Here is a 13,759-nt window from a genome sequence, read left to right as displayed (position 1 = left end):
GCGCACGTGAGCACTCCACGGAATTGCGCTGAGTCATTCCGTGCCGCAGTTCCCAGGGGAAGCGTCTCCTTTCGGAAAAATCGAGGCTCGAATGCCGGCATTCGGTCTTCAACGCCGCCCCCTCCCCCCGGTCCCATCTCTCTCCTTACAAGCCGAGCTGCCTCTCGGCTGTCGTCCAGAAAGACACCGGGATGTCGCTGGGCTCACGACAAGAGCCCCGCGTAGCCCCACCCGCTACCTCTTCTCGTTGTCCTTTTGTTTCCCTTTGTGTCCAATCAACCTTGACGCTGTCCGTCGTAGGATGCCTGTCTATTATGTGCGGCGTCTTGTTTCCGCGCGTGTCGAACAACGTTTTCCGGGATGAGACAACCGTGGACCCTGATCGCGTTAGAAGTGTCCGCCTCATTTTCTTGATGCGTTGTTGTCCGCGGCCACCGACGCAATTCACGCTTGGCGCGCCACTGGCAAGAGCTGAACTTGGCTGCGAGCAGCACTGCAAGCAGAGTTACTGGAATTGCGGGTCTCATTTTTTTGGCACAGTGTATACTCGTGGAGTGGAAGTGAAGGAGTTTTTTTAAAAGGCAGGTATCAGCGCATCGCAACAGTGTGTATATTATCCCGATAAACGCTCCTAAGGGTAGTCACGGAAGTAATTTTGGTCATTTACCTAGTTAAAGAAAGAAGACATTTCCGAGACTGCACTTCGCCTTTGTCGAATACGCTGCATGGGTACAAAATTGCCGTCAATTCAAGCACGTGAGAACATCACAGGAGCGTCGTTCGCATTTAAAATAATAGAAACTTCGTGTCCATTGACTTTTCAAGAAGGCCCCGCCCCGATTGGGTTCGAAAGCGTCGATAAGTTGTCACTTAGTCAGTGGTGGCAGTTATATTACTTCTATGGAACCTGACCAGACGAGCGCTCCTTCAACTCTTGGCAACATGACTTGGGGTATATTTTGTGGGCATCGTTTCTTTACTTACTTTTTGCAGGGACACCACGTGAAGACCAATCACGATAAAGGTAAAGCGGAAGGCGATGTCGTCGTGCTTGCTTCCTTTCACCTGTCTAACACCTCACACGTTAGGCCGAGAGAACGGATAACCGTGCACACGCTGTAGAGGGTGTCCCAGCTAACATTAGCCAAGCTCTTAAAAATAAAATCTACAATATACGAGGACACAACCAATGTTATTCTGTCAAAACTGACGTGTACCGCACCAGGATGATTTTTTTTTCATAATCCAACTAATTTTTTTTTTCGACTACTGGTAATTAGATGAGATTAATGAACTAACTTTTTCATTACTGAATTGAGGGCGCGATTTTTGACAGCAAAGTAACAATTGTGTTTTAAAACGCTCGGTTCAGTTGTTTTCTGTGCGCTATGTCTCGCGTAATTTTTTTGTTCCGCGTTATAAAGAAAGCACGCGAAACATGCGCGCCGCGCCGCGACACCAGCGGTCCCAAGCGCTGCTCCGAACGATCAACTCTGCTCACTGCTGTTGTCCTCCTCCTCAATGCTGCTGCACACTGCATTGGCTTCGCGCTTCATAGGCAGCTCGCAGGTTGCGCTGACGAACCCCAATACCGATGCCTCGCCACTTCCACGTGGCCGCCGCGAGAGGCATTCAGCTGAGTTCGTATGTTCTACATTTTATTTTTAAGTGCTTGGCTAACGTTAGCTGGGACACACTGTATAGGCGTGATTTTGCAATTTGTGCGTCTTGATTTGTTAGCATTTAGACAGAGCTTCAGCCTACGGCAAGTATTCGGGCAAAGTGTTGTCAAACTACGCGCCGGAGATGTTAGCCCAAACGCTTCGTGGTCCTCTATGTCTTTTTTTTTCTTCGTGAAACTTGCCCTGGTGGTATAGTTGTTTACAGAAATTAAAGCATGGAGGTCCTCTGCCTGCAGACCTTGCAGTAGGGTTCAGCGAAGTTCTCGTCCATGAGCTAACGCCTGTAACTGCCTGATCTTCGTTATCTGATTTGCTTATTTCCATATAGTGGTGGGGGAGATTGTCGGTGCCCCCTCATGACGACTACCGCATGGCAGGCGCGCAGTGCTTGCGCAGGGTTAGAAGAAAACGCACACTCGCCAATGCAAAAAATAAGAGAGAAATGCAAGGCAGGAAAGGGAGGGAGGTTAACTAGATTATTACATGTGGTGATGGGGATGGTACAGCGAAAAAGTTCGCCGATGATTACGATACTCCGCAATGGGAAATTTGAGCGCAGCATTGCGCGTGTTTTCACTTCGCGATATATTTGCTGGCGCGAACAATCTGTCTCGTGCGGCACGTTGCAAACGGAGCGAAGTGTGGCCAGACTACCTCGCTAATCGGAGGTCGCGAGAGGTATCGCGGGGGTGACGCGTGGATGCGCGATTCACAGCAGCCGCTGCAGACAGACCTCTGCTCATGCAGCGCTTTGTTTTCATATGTTGGCGCGTGCTGCTCTGGCGCAATCTCGTAGCTATCGTTCCCGCAGAGCCTGTCCTGCGCGGCACTGCGCTTTCCTTCTCACCAATTCACCATACCCTCCTCCTCCGCTTTCCTTACGGCGCTCTGTTCGCTATCGCAGTCTTTCGTCACCCACTGCGCTCCGAGTTCGCTCTTTCATGATTCGCTGCGCTCGTTCGCTCGGCTACGAGGGACTCCGAGGCACGCCGACGCTCAACGCAGGATAGGAGAGAGCGCCGAAGAGCTGCGCTGTAAAATAGAGAGGAGAAATAAGTTCAGAGATCAACCACGAAACTTACGCAAGGCGCAGTGTTTCTACAGTCGGGCACTCGTATATGTCCCCCTGATATATGAATGCAGCAGTGAAGAATATATTGAAGGAGGGGGCCCTTCGCCTGTTTATGCGTAGATGTTACGTCATTCACTGCGTATACATGTATAAAGGTGGTTGCTGTGCATTTTGCCGCTCTTGTGATCAAGGCACACGTACTGCATATCAATACGTGAGTTATGCATATGTTTTGTTTTTGCATTGACGAGATTTCTCTTCAATCTCCTGACTAAAATTAACATATTTGGATCATTTGCGTGTGTGTGTGTGTGCATGGGCGTGCGTGCGCCTAATTTGACAGCACGCACAGTCTGCGTCAAATGTTTAAGGAGTGCGGGACCTGAGAAAAAAAGTTTGAATTACGCAGGAGTTTTTGACCGCAGCGCATAAAACAGTACGACATTAAGTTGTTGGCTTATGCTGGTATACTGGTTTGACGAAATGAGTACCAGACTGCGTGCTGAGGCTTTTGACGCCGACTAACGTCAACTATTGACGCCGACACTGCTTCGTTTAAAAATCCTGCCTTAGACGTTAGTCTCTCAAGTCTACGAACGCGCGCTGCGAGACTGTCACACTTTTTGACGTTAACACACGCCAGCGGTTCTTACGGGTGGGACCAAACGAGAAAACATCGCATCGTCTGTGCCGCTGCCCGTTCTTCGAAGCTCAACAATGTGTTCTGCAAGCTAGTCTCAGCCACGTATATGACCAAGCGCTTTCGGAAGTGAAGATCTTTAGGACAGATGCCGAATTACTCCTGCTTGTATGCACAAGGTCACAAAGGCGTTATTGCGCTTTTTTGAAGGCTACCGAACTGCGCGACCGCCTACTTCTAAGTTAACTTATTAAAGTCGTGTCCTTTCGGCTTGTCAAGCCGAAATCCGGTCGAGAGGTTCATGGTAAAGCTATCGGGTTAAGTAAGCTGAGCGGGCCTCGACGCGAGTTCGGTCAACGGGGTGGGTCGATTCGCCCGAACCGCGTGCCGAGATACACGTGAATGCCGTCGGATTTGTCTTGGTCAGCTCGACATCTGTCTAGACCAACTTGTTTCGACCTAACGAAAAGAGAAGCGTTAGTCTTTCAGTGAACGTTCATCTGCGGTTGTGTCCACACCGACTGCCTCTTTTCTTTTCTTCTTCTTCTTCCGATGTGTTTTTCCCCTTTTTATCATCTTTCCCCCTTTTCGTTCTCCAAGTTTAAGGTAGCAAACCGGACACGGGCTTGGTTAACTTGTATTAATGGGTGCTGGTTTAGACAAGTCGGTATCTGTATTCCATGACGGCACGTTTTGCGAATAAGTTATAGCGGACGATAGAAGCTGAAGTGACCGACACAAGTGCACATTTCCGGAATAATGTTGTTCGTGGCCAGAAGGAAGTTTATATTGCTGCATCTCTTCTACGTCGGTGACACAGACACCGATCGGAGTTTTAGTAGGCGTCGTCTTGTGCTTCGGCCTAGCGGAGATTAGAAGAGAAAGAAATCATCCCTGGGCTCAACTACTAAAACACGCTGTTCTTGTTGTATATGTCCTCGTCTCATATCTTCGTTGCGCCGTGACGATATGTATACAGACACGATATGACGTCTACTTGGTTAGGATACGGACACGACATGATGTGCATAAAATTCTGTTGAATGTTTACCCTTGTGTCTGTCTCCACGTGTTATTGTCCCCTAGTTTCTGCGCGAAACCTGCCGTCACGATTTGGTTAACCTCCCCTCTATTTACTTCTTCGTTTCTTCATTCCATGCCATAACACTCGTGTGCCCTTGCTTTTTTTTTATCTTGTTATTCGATGTAGATACATGGGAAGGTAAGGCTATGCGCCCTTGCTGTGCACTTGGCGATGCCGTGCCACCTAGTGAAAAGGGTGAGGGAGTTGCGGACTTACCTCCCTCCTCTCGGGCCTCCAATCGATCGAAGAGAGCCGGCGAAAGGCACGGCTCGGTCCGCAGTCGTCGCTGTCGCCGTTGCCTAGGTGCCACTTGCCGTGCCCAAAGAGTCCCGCGCGCTCCTCCATCGCTCCCAATTATCGGCACGGTTGCGAGATGGGATGCCCTCCCTGGCGACGACGACGATGGCGAATGGCGCCCCCATCCTAGTGCGCCTGCCGCTGTCGCCGGGCTTCGACCTGCTGTGCTCTGTCTCGCGTTACCGTCTGTATGAGCAGCTGGCGACGATGTTCTCCCCCCAGCTTGCTGCAGCATTCGACGTGGGATAGTCGTAGTTGTTTCGTTTTGATCATTACTTTACTGGGATAGTTGGCGCATATCGGTTGGTTCAGCCGGCACAACGTTAAGCAGGGACGACGGAAAGAAAACAAAAACACCGCTAACGATCAACTGAATTTTATTGATGGGACGCAAGAACTTATACAAAGTGGGAAAATGAATTTCCGGCAGCGTATCTAAACGATATTCCTATTTGAAGCGTGTGCACGCGGGAAGAAGATATTCTGGGACAGTATTCACACATTTCTTTTACGATAAAATTGTTCTTAAGTGCGAAATGCAGCCAATCCACCTTTTGGTCATTATTAGTGAAGGCGGCTGGCCAATGTAAAAACACGTTCACGAACGAAAAGTCTTTTGGAACGAAATCAGCTCATGTTTCTTGTTGCCCTGTCTCACGTTATGCTAGCCAAAACAGCCAGTTAATTTTTACGCTTAATATAACATCGGGTGTATCGATTGGAAGGTGACTGGACGTAATAATGCTTCGTCTATTTTTTTGTTATTTTTGTATGTGTACGTGTTTGCGCTTGCTAAAGTGACCTACTTATTATCATATTTATTTATTTTTTGAAGCAAATTTGTTATTTGTTTTTGCATGGAAGTGAAATGGTGTAGCCGCAGGCGTACTACTTACAGCCTTTGTCCGAAGCAGGAATGGCTCTTGCCCATTTCGATGAAGAATGAATGCGATATCAAAAATGCCGTATCACTATGTACGTAGGTCCTGCATACTTCAACTAAAAAAAATACGACAAATATATTGCGTTGACGTATGGACGAAGTGGGGGCCGCCACACGGACCTGTCTCAAACGCATCCTCAGAAGTAAACAAAGCGGGCAGTATTTGTCAAACGCTGGCTCATTGCCCACATACTGACGACACACTTCGGATACTTGTAGTCATTGCCGAGGAACTCCAGTTGCAGGGTGCTCGTAGACCATGGAAATGTGCGCGCTTCTTCCGCCCACCACTTCTTTCGCCCCTCGTTATCTCACCTGGAGTAGCATACCACGAGCCGATCGCTAGGCTAATCCCCTCCATTGCCCATTAAACAACTTCCTCTCTCCATTTGCTAGCGCCAACGGTCCGAAGAAAAGCGTAATTTCCTAGAGATTCCTTGTCTTTGTTCGACCACTCGGGTTTATTGGAGCGGACGGCAGCCCGTGTGTCGTTTCGTAATGAGTTCCTTGCGCTTCCGGTGCGCCCGCGCTTCCCTCGGCTCGTACGAATTTGCAAGCGTTGATGCACTTTGGCGACGGGTTGCTGATGTAAGAGCTTTGTTGGCTGCCGCCGCCGTCTGCCTCTATATCCGTCCTTCAATGATGGGCAGGTCTGAGAGAATTTGGAGTTTGGCAAGAAATTGCGCAAGCTGCCACCATCGGGCAGGGCTAGATTGGCCACGTGTCTGCTTTATATATTTACTTATTTCCTTTTTTTTTTCTTGGCGCCGTCTCACGCAAGCAATTGCTTGCGCATTTACGCGTGAGATATTCAACTGATGAGGTGCAGGGGCTGCTGGTTTCTTGCGGACCTAACCTTTCTAGGATTGTCAGCGTGCAGGTATTTTTACTCATATTGTGAAAGTCTCCAAGAAACAAGGTGGCAGCGTGATGACACTAAGCTTCTGATGTTTACCTTTATTCGTAACTTATTATATCGGCTCATGGAAAGTAGGCGAGTTACCTGAGCAACTCTAGGTGCATCGGCTGCAACTGCAGTCCGCGATTCTTCCGTGCCAGCGTCACCTTTTGAACGTACTAGCTAGAAGTCAAGGTAGCTACGGCTTGCGATGCATGTACGTATGTCGTCGGAGAAAGACGAAAAATGCAGCCAGGAACTTGGTAAGTTCTATGTGAATAAAAAAGAAAAGCCTGTTCCGCTTAAATTTTCCTAATCGCGCGTCCGCGCCACCCGGAGCTCACGAAGCACAAAGAAAGTTTGCATAGTTGGCATCACTTAGGATATTATGCAGGTGTGGTGTCGTGTCTCTCCTGAAGGGCTTTTGACCATGCGAAAATACCGAGTCATACGTGGTATTATAGGGTGCCAACCTAGCTTTGGGACGTTGTTAGTCATATTGCACTGATTCCATTTTTGTTTTCATATAACATCTGTTTTGTCTACGTTTTGATGAATTCAAAGAACTTTTGCCATTACGCATGCGTTTGATGCATGCGAACGACATTTATACACGGTTTGTACGGATGGACGCTTTCAACCAGCATTCATGCTTCGATATTTTAGTGTTTTATGCCCAATCATTTAGGCGTTTCTTTTGCGGAAACGCAGATGAAAGACTGTGCTGTTGTTTGAAATGACAGAATTGAGTACAAGTGAGTAAAAGCGGGCTAGTTACGCCTGAAATCTGCTTGCAGTGATCGGCCAGACACTGGCGGTGTCCGGTGCGAGTTTTATTTGCCAGCGACTGGACTGGTTCGCTGGGCGCCTTCGTGCTTGCGCGCTTATTATCTCTGGCGCGCCTGCGGCCTCGAAGACGTGTTGTGCTTGTGCTAGAAGCCGCGTCCGTTGACTTTTGTTTACATCAGCTGGTGTCTCAGCTTTGTATTGTCAATTGCCGTTCACGCGTTTCTCCAGCGTATGTCACCCGCTTTCTTCTGTGGTATCAGCAACAAATTTGTGTTTTGTTGTGAAAGTTGAGACTGATGAAGCCGCCTCATTGCGCACCTGTGCACTAATGTAACTTAACTCAGTCTTAGCTAGCTCAGTCTGAATCCAACCGAACCCAACGCGATCCAACCCAAACCAACCTAACCTAACGTAACGTAACCTAACCTAACCTATGCTAACATAACCTAACCCAACCTATGCACTACATTCTAAAAAAATTAACGTCATACAAGGCTATTGTTATATCGTGCTACGACTGAAGAAGCAAGTGTTACCCGTACTTTCACATTTGCACTCGGTTTTACTGACAGATTCGTTATAAGGAACTTTGTCAATCCAGGGCTAACCTCGCACACGTAACCAAATACCCAAGAAATTTGACAGGAGCGTGTCCACACTGGTAGCTTATTTGTTAAACCACCACACGCGCACGCGTAATCCAGAAATTGTCTATTAGGATCCCACCCACGCCAAGTTATCTTTTCATCCGATATTCGTTTGCCTTTATCTTGATATTTCGACATTTCAATGAAATAAGACAATTAACTTCCCCTAATTTTTATATAGGTTCATTGGCTATATTCTTCTTATAGTTGGGACTAAGAACAACAACAAAAAAAGAATACCGACCCTCTCGGATCCCGTTATTTTTCTTGCGCTGTGTCAAATTTTGTATCTTTTATTCTTATGAGGAAGATCACGCACTCAACTGATTGCTCATTCAATCACATTACCTAGATCTCTAGGTATCTCGACCAAAATATGCTGAAGACGGTGTTCGCTCGCAGGTCAGGCTTTCTTTACATGTTCCCCAGACGTCATATTTAAATTTTATTTTGAGGTACTTCGAACGTTTTCTTTCTTTCTTTCTTTCTTTCTTTCTTTCTTTCTTTCTTTCTTTCTTTCTTTCTTTCTTTCAAGAGTCAGAGAGTAATACTTATTTTTTTTCTTTTATTGCTAAGAATTCGAACGAGAGATTGGCACCTTTAGTAGCACTGGATGCTTCTTGTCCTGTAGGTCAAAGAAAACTAAAACCACGAAGAGCATTGAAAAACTTAAAGTCGTTATCACGAACATTTTCGAAGTTCATGAACGAGGACATTTAACCTTCCTGTAAAGCGTGCTTTGCCTGTTAAGCAGTGTTGTAATACAGTAAAACAAACCACTGCTTAGAACAAGCTAAGTCACGTTGTCGTCGTAAAATCTAGTGAAGAAGGAGCGAAGGAATTTATATTCGAAAACGAGAAAAAAGAAAAAAATTTAAATAACGTGGGGGTAGCTTTCTGGTTTTATGACTTTAGATATTATTTCAGCCTATCCTTCAGTCCGTGTTATTGGTTTGTTCTTCCCTTGCTTCTGGCCATTGATTCATGCTGAGTGGCCTTCAAGACGGGACCGTACGTTTTAACACCGCATTCTGTTAAACGTCGCATATACATTTAACTTGTACGCATCTGTCACGAATCTCGTATAAACTAGTTGATGCGCTCTGCGCAGTGCAATGCGTGCTATGTGTGCGTCTATTTAGACAGAGTGAGAAACTGTATTTCATGGATGTTGATTATGTTTGTCTTGCTAGATGCTTAACAAGCTACTCCAGATCACGAAGGTGACATATGAAATGACGCATTCATACATAGTACACACACAACACACACAGGCGCACACAGTAACAGGTAACTATAGTGTTTGGCCAGTGTGTTCGAGAAAGACTAAGAACGCTTTCGTTTTGTACAGAGCACCACCAGCGCTGCTAAAGATTAAGTACATGGTTCAACAACTCTAATGAGCTGCCACGTAAACTTAAAGCAGGTTTTAGAGTAGCGATTGAGGCTCTAAAGCGTGTGCAGACGCATAAAACACATGTTTCTCACTCTGTCTCTCATTGTAACGGATGACGCGAGTTTTAGTTCGCGAGGTTATACAAGGCACTGCAAGCATCTCTTCAAACGGCCCCTGTGCGAACACCCTCGTTCAGTGTCATGCTAGCCCGCATATCCCACAGCTAACGCTGTGGCGCAAAACGTCCCGGTACTTCAATGGTGGCCTTTCATAAGTTCGACCATTTGACACTGCCAGTATAATTTTAATGGCGTTAAAACAAGTCACTGCTCTGTACAAAAGAAAGGCAGAGTGTAGATGGTGGGTTTGCGCACAGTGCATGACGAAGCGCCCCCGTGCTTATAAACATTTTCGGAATGATGAAACTGGGAAAATAGGTGAAACGCTTACGGCCGAAGTACGCAGTGCCTTAAGTTCGGAACGCGCTGTGTAGACACGTCACTCAGAATTAGAACGCACTTCTCGGTTTCGGAATGGCTTCGAAGCACTAGAGATTTTTCGGACGTTTAACATTCCCGAAGACTCGACAGAAGGTGTAAGGACGCCTATAGATGTGCCTCCTCTATGTAGTCGGAATGACGCCCTTAGCATGCCCCATCACGCGGCAGGAGTCTTTACGAGAGGGGTTTCTAGATTAGCATCCTGAATAAAAGTACATCATAATTTCACCCATTCCTTTCGAGTCGAAACGAGGAGCCGGAGCGTGTTCAAAGCTTTGCGCATACCGTAGGTGGCAGAAGAGTACTTCAGTGGCTCAGTGCTACAGCAGCGTCAAACAGAGTCGTCTGAATGACATCTCTAGCAATCGATAATGATAATAGCCATGCATAACCGCTACTTTTTTTTTGTTGTTGGATGTGCGGCTCACATAAACTGTTCATACTTGGTCCTGTGATACTGGTGAGTTGATTGCATTTTCGCTAACGGACGCAGCAATTGAGCTGCACTTTACGTCCCATGAATGTACATTGCCCCGGTTTTTAGACTCGTGCGTTTTCCGCATGCCTCATTTTCGTTCATTGTGTCTGGACATACAGTTAGTCTACCACCTGGGTTACCACGACACGAACAGACCATGTTGCATCGCTCGTGGCTCGGCGGCTCATTTGCCAAGTCTTATCATTTGCGGACTGACCGGAGGACCAACATAGGTCACACGCAGCTGTGACGAGACACTCGCACAACTTATCTCTGTCTGCGTGCGGTGTAGTGCCGAAAAGCAAATGATGTGCACACCGTGCCAGATAGAAATCCTTCATTGTCGAAAACAAAAAGGTCTAGGTTAGTGCTCCGAAAGATATCCCGCGCAAAATGGTACATCTGTGCGGCTAAAGGTCCTGAGGTCTACGGGCCCACATAATAGAGATTCAGAACGCTGCGTGCTAGCGCTTGGCAGACGCAATTTAAAGAATAGTGGTGATTCCTGATTAGATCGCACGTTTGTTTCCATTGTAGATGACCCTCCTTCGCTGGGCGCCCTATTCACGTTTGAACCTAGCAAAGGCATAAGGTAATTTTCTTCGACGCATAGATTGAGTCGATGGCCTCTCGAAAAAGGGTTTACTTCGTTGCTGCCTCGCCAAATTATCCGCCTTTGCACTTCTATTCGAGGCCGCTGGGAAGTGAACGAATTTAGGCAACGTCGCCGGTTTTCTGAATTGCAAACCTTTGGCCGGCGGGAGCGAAGAAACTGCAAGACTCGGCCTAAATCTTGCAATCAGATCACCCTAGAGAAAAGTTAAGAGAAAATTCGGCTTTTGCTTGGGGGGATAAAATATGAATTCAATGGTACGATTTTGTTTTTCCTTTGAGCATAATACAGACTGCTGAAGAGATGCAATGAAAGCAGACGGAGTGTTAGACTTAGTCTGTTAAGGATTTGTCAAATGAAAATAAAGAAGGAACGGAAACCAGTTACGTATTAGCATCCACTTTATTTAAGCCTTCCCGATCAGTGTTTCTTTTTTAATTTTTTCCGCTCAACAGAATACCTCGAGAGTTTGGTGCAGAACCTGCCCGTATTCCATTCAACACGCCACATTGACGTTTTTTTTTTTTTTTTTTTTTTTGCTAGGAGGGCAGTAAATAAACTGCTTTTCAGAGGTCCGTTAATGCTCAAAGGAAAGAGACTAAGAAATAAAGAAAAAGAAAGACAGCAACGATCGCCGGGGGGTGGGTGCGCATTTGAAAGAGGGGCACTTAAACCCTTTTTCCCAATCCGCTTGCCTTTCAGCTTTGGGAGGCTTTTCTCCGCTTCACAGGTGCTCCGTCCATTTCTCGGTTGGTCACGTTTTTCGCGACTGCTTCAAACATGCACACTCAGAATCCATGCCGAGGTGGTCGGGCATCGTTATTTCGCATCGAAGCAGAAATGAAAACAAAAATCAAATAAAACAAAAGTTCCATTTTTTTTTTCAATCTTCCTGAAGACCCGACTTCTATGCGATGTTCGATGGACCATGGCGAACTGTCGACGCAGTCGATTCGTGACCGTAACCTCTAGGCTCCCCTGGACCTTACTGCACGCCATGCGCACAGTGGTTCTGTGTCTGAAATGAGCAATTTACTTCGTTTTATGCGCGTGGCATCGTCGGTTTAGCGCTTTGGACTTATAAGGGGATGAAATGCGGGCTGTTCTGGGAACCATTATGAAGGATGTCGGTTTACGTTAGGGCCCAATCTACGTCTGAGGTATGCTATAACAAAGCTTCAAATACTCCTCCTGGCGGCGACCTAGCCTTCCTGAGGAGCCGATGAACTAGCTCCCCACTCTGACGAATAAAGTTGTTTCTCCTTCTCTCTCTCGACGTGTATCCTCCATGATTCGAATACGTCATTGTGTATACATTGTGTTTTATCAGTTTGGTTAACCTCCCTGCCTTTCCTTCTTCCATTCTCTCTCTCTCTCTCTTTGTGTGTGTGCGTGTGTGTGTACATAAATAAAAAAAAGGAATCGTTTGAAATACAATGTAGCTCTATGATATGGATTACGGAACCAAACTAGTAAAACTCATTTTTCCCCCAAACTTAGTAGGGAATGTCGAAGCGCCACCATGCACAGGTATCATCATGGTCTCGTCAGAGTCCAGGCCAATATAGTTTTTCTTTTCTTTTGTCTGTTTGTGTATGTGTACTCCTTATACTTTCTATAGTGCATTTGCCGCGTGAAGAATAACACTTCTGGAATTTTCAACGCGTAGCACAAGATACCTTTATTGCAAACTTCGAACATATTGCGATGTGAAGGCAATGTGAACGCATCGCTCGGCTTTTAACGTATAAACATTTTTTTTTGCAGTTCTGGGCCTCTATTTACGCAAACAGGTATCACGCACGAATTGTTCGTAAGAGCAAATTCCAGCCATTCCTCATGATGGACGTATTATTTAGCGAATGCGACCAGCCAATGCCAAGAAAAGAAAGTACTCATAAATGAGAAGCTTTGTGAATTCGGCCAGCTGTGTGCGTCTATTACAAGTGCATGTTGCTATTTATAGTCCAAGGACTAAAATGACGCTGCTTCCGCACCAATCCAACCCAATCGAAGCTGGTCTTGTGCTTGTCCTGTGCGGTAGAAAAGAATTGCGTGCATAAAATGCAAGACCATCCAGCAGGAGAGGAGACTGTTAGTGGCAGGTTGGTTTGTTCTACACCTTGCAAGCTTGAAAAAATTTGCAGGACGGTCTCACCGCACAGTTCGCGAAGGAGTGCATGCAATGCCAAGCATGTCACGAAGTTTTGCACGTATGATACCTGTGTTTTGTGTAGTATTCCGTCGAAATGTGGAAAAGAATTCATAGGGCAAACCAATCACTGTGTGAATGATCGGATGCGTGAACATGCTCAACGTGCTCCTACAGGCATGGGTGGCAATCTTCCGCTACAATGTAATCAGTGCTAACGCATTCCCGTCTTAAGCCACGAGTCAGACGTTAGAAAGGCCAAGACGAAGCAGAAAAGAACGTTGATTGAAGCATATTACATCGCTAAACTTGGCCCAGAAATTGCATAAGCACGCCATCGGTGTTCCTAACGAAGAAAGAGCTTGACTATCTTGAACAGTGCTGCCGTGTATAGGTAAGGTGGTTACCGTGAATTTGATATGCTGTGCCGCGCGCATGTTCAGTTCATACTGGGGAGAAGTTGTTTTCAAGAATGAAGCCATGTTGTTAGTACAGCCACCTCCCTGCTGCTTTGTCTATCCCTGCCTCTAGAATTCCTTTCTCTTCTTTTTCAAGTTTGCTGGCATTC

General features: G+C 46.5%; 1 protein-coding gene across 1 annotated transcript in view; it reads left to right on the top strand.

Moving 5' to 3' along the window:
• Window positions 1–13,759, top strand: part of LOC142582728 (unconventional myosin-Ia-like) — a 172,744-nt gene that overhangs the window by 69,570 nt on the left and 89,415 nt on the right. The window lies entirely within an intron of this gene.

The sequence above is a fragment of the Dermacentor variabilis genome, chromosome 5 (genome assembly GCF_050947875.1).
Source record: "Dermacentor variabilis isolate Ectoservices chromosome 5, ASM5094787v1, whole genome shotgun sequence".
In the NCBI taxonomy this organism is placed as follows: Eukaryota; Metazoa; Arthropoda; class Arachnida; order Ixodida; family Ixodidae; genus Dermacentor; species Dermacentor variabilis.
The sequence above is the reverse complement of the archived record's forward strand: the minus strand, read 5'-3'. Positions and strand labels throughout refer to the sequence as shown.